Source organism: Solanum tuberosum, unplaced genomic scaffold, assembly GCF_000226075.1.
Source record: "Solanum tuberosum cultivar DM 1-3 516 R44 unplaced genomic scaffold, SolTub_3.0 scf00342, whole genome shotgun sequence".
Classification (NCBI taxonomy): domain Eukaryota; kingdom Viridiplantae; phylum Streptophyta; class Magnoliopsida; order Solanales; family Solanaceae; genus Solanum; species Solanum tuberosum.
The window spans coordinates 578,233-586,057 of NW_006239261.1; positions in this window are offsets into that span (position 1 = coordinate 578,233).

Here is a 7,825-nt window from a genome sequence, read left to right on the forward strand (position 1 = left end):
CATAATAAATTATTACAAAGTTATTTGCTCTTCACTTAAGTAATTGTTTCATCTAACTTTAATTTAATAAAAAAAATTGAACATAAATTGTAGTGTACTAGTCTTTAATATAATCCTCCCACATAGTACGGACAATTTCCTCACGTTGAACTTGCATTTCTCGATCATGTGACCGAGAAGACGAACCAACATTGTTACTTTGAGCCATTTGTTGGTCAATATCCTCCGCAACTATATCTTCATGTTCATAGACCATAAATATTTCATCACTACTTTGGTATTCTCGCAAATAATTATGTAACACTGCACAAGCTATGACAAATTTTGGTGACTATATGTTGGTGAGAATAATAAATTTTATGTCGGTGAGAATAATAAATTTTAAAAAGTAATGATGTAATTATAAATTTTATTTACATATGAAACAAATGGTTAGTAGATATAAATGTGGGGTTGTTTTAACAAAATATAAACTCATGGATCAATTGTTGTATTAAAATATCTCAAATCATGATCATGGTTTTTGGAGAATATGATATCACCTCTCATGATATGGAATCATGAGATGAAATCAACGTAAAATCGCATGTCCAAACGCTGATTTCATCTCACGATACCATATCGTGATATGATATCACATGGCCAAACGCCTACTTATAGAAAACTCCTAGGCAGTAACAATAAGGTAGGTTTGCATATCTACAAACTCAACACTGGATCTGACCTATTGTGGTCCACACTGGTTATGATATCATTGAAATTAAACTTTCCGAACATATATAGTCGCATTCAGCCTGATGCTGTGATTCAATGCTTCTTCTTTTTTTCTTTGTTTTCTGAAGATGATGAAAATATATCTAACTTTAAAAAAGTGATGGAAGTTTGGGTTTGACTAAAAGTGCACTACTGTTGTAAACATGACTATTAGTGCTTCATATGAAACAAGGAAAATGGTCTAAGGGTGTGTTTGGTATGAAGTTTTTCAATTTTCTCATGTTTGGTTGGGTAAAATGTTTTCCAAATCAACTCATTTTTCTTAAATTTAAGGAAAACGACTTCCCTTCAAAAATTAAGGAAAACATTTTTCAAAACTCTCCTCCAACTTCAAATTACAATTTTTTTTGTTGAAAAAAAATAAATTAAACCCTTTTTTTAAAAAAAATATTTCCAACTTCAATTTTTAATTTATTTACCCCACCCTCACCCCCTACCCCCCAAAAAATATATTTTAAGTTTGTTTTTAAAAAGTATTTCCAATTTCAAATTTTTATTTTCATCCCATCCCCACCCCCACCCCAGTTTGTTTTTAAAAAATATTTTCAATTTCAAAATTTTATTTTTTCACCCCTACCTGTGACCCCCCATCAGCCCCCCACCCCCCTCCAAAAAAAATTTAAGTTTTTTTTTAAAAATATTTTCAATTTCAATTCAAAAAATATTTTCTATTCTCTAGTAAAAATAAAAGATATTTTCTCAAAAATATTTTCATTCATAAATCAAACACATAAAAATCTTTTCCTAAAATATTTTCTATTCACCAACCAAACATGAGAAAATAAGTCCAAAATTTACTTGTTTTCCGGGAAAACATTTTATTTCCTACCAAACACACCCCAAGTTCAAAGATAGGACAATTTTGAGTTTTTTCTTAAATATTTGTCTCATATTATTTAATCACTTATTAAATTAGTGGCAGAGCTATAATATATAAGTGGCAGAGCTATAGAATACTCAGGGTGGAGAGTGAACACTCTTCGTTGAAAAATTATACCATATATGATATATATAAGTAAAATGGTACGCTAAATGGTTAAATAACGTATTTTAGACACCTTTAAAACAACAAAGTGTTGTAGGCTGGTGATTTATGGCGTGCAGAAAAAGTAGGCTTTAGGTGGTTGCTTGTTCGAGTCTCACATATCGCAGTGTTTGCGCCTTTTTTCTTGCCTATTTTTTTCCTTCTTCACATTTTTAAAAGAGTAGTACACTCATCGGTTCAAAAAAAAACTTTGGACACCACTCTTGAAATTTCTAGCTCCTCTACTGAACTAAACCAGTATATAATTAATTAATTTTTTCCCATTTTATCCCTACAATTAATATGACCTTTGGAAGTTTAAGCAAATTTTAAATATCTAAGAATTTCTTTTTTCAAGAGGCTAATTCATATGAACAAGGGAAAAATAATAAAGTTGATTAATTTATTAATGATTTCTTAATCACCGTGTAAAATAGAAAATGTCTATCTAATACGAAATAGAGAAAATATAGATAAATAAAGAGAAACTTTCATAAATGTTTATTGCTTAATACTCGATTGTAACTACACTTTGCTTAATTACCATTCGTGGAAAATATTATATTGTGAAATGTGTGTATTCACTTTATTTGTTCACACAATAAATATAATTTATGTCACCGATTTTTGTTAGCACGTGTTCATTCGCGGAAAGAATTCAACTAAGGAAAAATGCAAAAAATAGAGGAGTGTATACCAAGATACCAATAAAAAAAATGCAGGAATATATACATGGGTGCATAACCACAAAAATATAATCAAACAACGATACACCCATAAGATTACAGTCGAATAAGGATATGAACATAAAAAATACATCTTATATTTGAAATAATGCATATATAGTGCAATATCAAGGAGAAATACAGGATTTGCCGGAAATTTCCTCCTGCGAAATATAAAAATACAAGTGAAATACAAAATAAACATCTTTCAAGATACAAAAATACTAATGAAATATCCTTGACTTTCGCTACTCATCTCTTCTCTCTACTCCAAATTCATGTCCTTTGGGATGACTGGTTTGAAGGGTGGTCATCCACGCATAGATGATCTGGGATCGATCCCCCTCAATGTCTTCTGAGTTGAACATGTCGCATAGAGCTTGCCTAGTGCAATTTATATCCCTTGTGTGGTTTGCAGTACTTCATAATTTTTTGCTCCATTATTATCGTCATATATTTACTAATTATTGCATATATTATTTGTAACTAGACGAAAACATATAGAAGATCCATCACATTTAATTCTTCCAATTCTTCTTTTATTATAATTTATTATGTAATTTTAATTTTCTTTATTAAATATTTGATATTTTTATAAAACAATAATATATATAGACAATAATGAAACATTGTAAATTATGTATCCAATGATGACATGCATCATGTATCTCACGTTATAAAAAATCACAAAAATGCTTTAAACCTAGCGTGGCTCTTGTGATCTACTATTTTTTATTTTAGTATTACTTATTTATTAGTTTCTCATTCGTAAAGCGAGAAAGGTATGTTTTTGACAAATGAAGTGTTTTTTGTGTTTATTTATTAATTAGAATTTAATGCTTTTGGTTAACAATTTAAGTAAAAAAGGGAGAATTTTGAAATTGAGCGAGGATAGGGATAATAGGAATTTTGTCTAGACAGTATTTGGGGAATTTAAAAGACATATTGTGTTATATATAACGATTCTTAGCTCAAAATAGCATAAACTTTTTTATTGATATCATTACATAATGTATTGTATCATATTATACGATATATAACGAATCTTAGCGTAAAGGAAGGTGGAACATTCTTCAAGCAAAGCTAAAAACTAAGGACTTGCATGTTTCTATTAGAAACAGATTGGATACCTAGACCATCTTAGCATTTGGGAATAGTTACAACTTATTTAAGATGGAAAATCCTAATCATTTGCCAAAGTAATAAGATTTTAATAACAAACTGGAGTTTAATATTCTATATTCTAGTTCCAAAATATGGCTTGAAATCCCGATGTTCATTAACAAACTGTTTGCCTTTCGAATTTGAAATTGCTACTTTCGTTTCAAATTGGTCTACTTTAGTTTCAAATTCGTCGACTCACTCCTACCCGATCTATTGAATCCGCTAATATTATTAATTCCTTTTGATGACTCACCAAATCCACCAATACTATTAATTCCTTTCGATGACTCACCAAATCCGTCAATACTACTAATTCCTTTTAGGAATTAATTATACACGATCGGTTGAATCCGTCAATACTATTAATTCCTTTTATGAATTAATTATACACGATCGGTTGAATCCGTCAATACTATTAATTCCTTTTGATGACTCATAAAATCCGCAGGGCCGACTCTTGCCTATAAAATTTAAGGCATTGGCCTTAGGCCCCCAATTTTCGGGGCCTCAAATTTCTACAAATAAAAAATTATGTATCTTAACCCCATTAAAATAGAAGAAATCAAGAAAACACTGTTTTGGATTTTTACATTCTCTTCGCTAACACTCACATTATTTATCATTTTTAATTCCGTTTGAACTCTATTTCTTCAAATCTTTGATAGTTAGAGTAATGCCTCATTTGTTTCCATTAAGATTAAGACATCTGAATCTGAATAAGCATTTGAATATTAAGATGTGCATTAAGATCTAGATGTCTAGATCTGAATATTAAGATGTGGTCTCTAAATCTGAACACTGAATAATTAATATTGTTTGTTTTTAATATCTGAATATGCATATGAAATTAAATATTATATCAATAAAATATTATAAAATTTTCATTTCAATATAAAATATTACTTTTTAATAAAAAATAATATTTTAAATGTTTATATTTGATTAAATTTTTTTATATGATATGCAAATAAAAATTATATATCAATATAAAATTATTGTAGCATGATTTCTTTTAAGAATTCAACATAAACATTTTTTTATAAGAAAATATATTACGAAAAAATATATTCATAGGCATAATATAATATCAAAAAGTTCAACAAGTATGATAGATACTAGTTGAAAAATAATAAAGAAGATTTCACATCATCAACATCTAACATATATTCCAGCTCATCAGAAAAGTTAAAGAACTCCCATTTTTTTCGGATGAACTTAATCAAATTCTCTAACTTGTGAATTTCTAGCGTCATCCATGCTTTTTTGTAGCTGTCACTTTCACAAAATATACTAACAATTATACTGTATAATGGTTCTTCCCATCCCAGTCCATCTAATTTCTTCTTTGTATTCTTCAAAGGTAGGTGCACTATTTTTTTAATCAATAACTCCAAAGTATTACTCATCTTCTCATCAATTTCTTCCTCAAAACTTTTCTTTCAACTGAAATTGGAGATTGGGATGAAGAATTATTAGGAGTTCCATCATTTTTGTCACAAACTAGATATAGGTATAACTTGGACTCCAATCATGAACTCCTGTTGTAATACAGTCTTCAATGTTTTTGGCCTAAACAAATTAAATTCTCATAAGAGGCCTCATATATATATATAGTTGTTGTTTTTAATCATGAATACTATTTTTTCACATCTTGAGTTCTTGATAAACACCCAAAATATTATTACAACAAGAGTTCTTGACAAAAATCAATACATCCCAAAAAAAATGTTAATATAAAAAAATACTTGTAAAGATTATGAAAACTTACTAGTTCAAGAGGAAAAAAATTGGTGTTTGGTTGAGAAAAGAGAGGAAGAAAGTTTGTAGAGAGAGAGAAAGAGCAAGTCGCATAATGAGAGAGAGAGAGAGAGAGAGAGAGTCGACGTGATTTTTTTCTAGCGTATTCAACACTGAATGTTATTAAAACTCTCCTACAAATCTAATTCATTCAGATCTTTTCAGATTCATTCAGAGGCTTTTAAAAAAAAAGAAACAAATGGACTTAATGGGCTGAATCTGAATGATTAAGATTCAGACCTAAAAACCAAACACACTTAATGGACTGAATCTGAATGATTAAGATTCAGACATTTATTAAGTGCAAACAAATGAGGCCTAATACTCTCTCAAAAATATGAATCAATAGTCAAAAAGTGTTGAACAAAGTGATTTACAATTTTTTTTTATTTCTTCGTAAATTTTCATATTAAATTAGGTATACCAAGTTATCAACTTTTTGAATCAGATTCTATGATTCTAACTCTTATCTTTAAAGTTTATCAACTTATTACTTATAGAATTATGTTAACAATTCATATAATAATTGTCTTAATAAAAGGATGTTTTTCAATGTTGAATTGATAAAATCTTACCTAAAAATAATAATTAAAAAAAGTATTTGAAAAAATCATTTATATAAAAGATATTAAGTAGTAATTTACATCTAAAAAATTAGAAAAATAAATAAATACAAATAAAGTTTATTCAGGCCTCTAATTAAAATTTCGCTTTAGGCCTCTCGAATTATGTTGAGCCGCCCGTAAAATGCAATTATGTCTTATAAAGATTAATTAGTTTATGTCTTATAAAGATTAATTAGTCGTTGCAGATTCAGGATTATTCTATAACATCCTCCAACAAGTTGTTGGTTGAGGCATTTTGTTGTAACTGATTTGCTTGCATGCCTATGTTATTATCATTTCTAGAGCCGTCAATATGGGCTAGGCCCGTAGGATCTACCTGGCCTAACCCGTGATTTGATAGGGCTAGGCTACAAATTTTGGAGCCCATTTAAGAAAAGGATTTTTTAGCTCGGCCTGAATAAGCCTGTCGATTTGTGGGGCTTGAGATATATGGATAGTGCCGGCCCGTGGGCTAAATAAAAATTAATTAAAAAATAAAATAAAATAGAGTATTAAAAATAACAAGAGTCTAAACTCAAAATCTGTTAAAAGTTTGAAATATTACAATTCAAATATAAATTATATTTATAAAATATGTACTACATAAAATAAAATTTTCCTAAAATTTCTAGAGAATCGCTACATAGGCCGTAACCTATGAAATATTGTCATAGTTTTTGTGTTTTATTATGATCATTGAACAACAATTAGGTTAATATTTCTATTTTGCTATTTATGCTTTTACTTGAAATCAAACTTAATAAATATTATAAAGATAATTTTATTTGTGAATTTGATTAACAAGTAGTAACACTAACATCATGTAATATTATCTTGTTGATATTTATGATAATATTTTTAAATTATAATCTCATTTAAAAAATTATAAAAATATACTTTTAAAAAAAGAGGGCTGACTCGGCAAAACCCTTAGCCCACATACTTGTGGGTTGGGCCGACTATTTTCTGGCCCACACAAAAAAGGGCTAGCCTGACCTGACCCGTAAAATTTCAAAGCATGTATGGGTTAGCCCGAATGGGGTGGGCTAGCCCATATTGACAGCTCTAATCATTTCCTCTAAGTGAGAGAGAACGATATGATGGTAATGGTAGTTTTGATTTAAAATAATTAAGGAAAAGACCCAAAATCCCTTTAACATAACTGCCAAACTCGACCCACAGACCATAGGACTTTCTACGGTCCGATCAACCGTAGACTAAATACTGAGATCATAATTTTATCTATCTGTTGACGGAGCGGATGCTCTTAGCCGCTTCCACCGCCACCGCCCCGAGGAGCGGTGTCACGACCCAAAACGAGTCATGAGTGACACCCACACTTAACCTCCTAAGTGAGCGAACCAAGGAATCCAAACCCCAACATATATCAATAATTCAACTACGAATAACAACAATAATGCGGAAGCTCAAAACTTCTTAAGGTAGTCAATCAAATAAACTTCTAAAGTTTATTACATATTATCCCCAAAACCTGAAAGACATCACATCAAGGACATCAGTTCTTAAAATACCAAGTCTAAAAGTATTAGAGACCCCAAAATAAGTAAATACGATGGTCCATGTCCAAAATTTAAGGACATCATGCCATGACTGAGAGAATCTAGCACAAGTTAGAAGGAATAACTCACCCTGAAATCTGATGTGCTGGAGACTGGCTAGAGCTGAGGGCGAGTCGAAGTCGATGGTACACTTGCTGCACTCCACAAAAGAAAAAC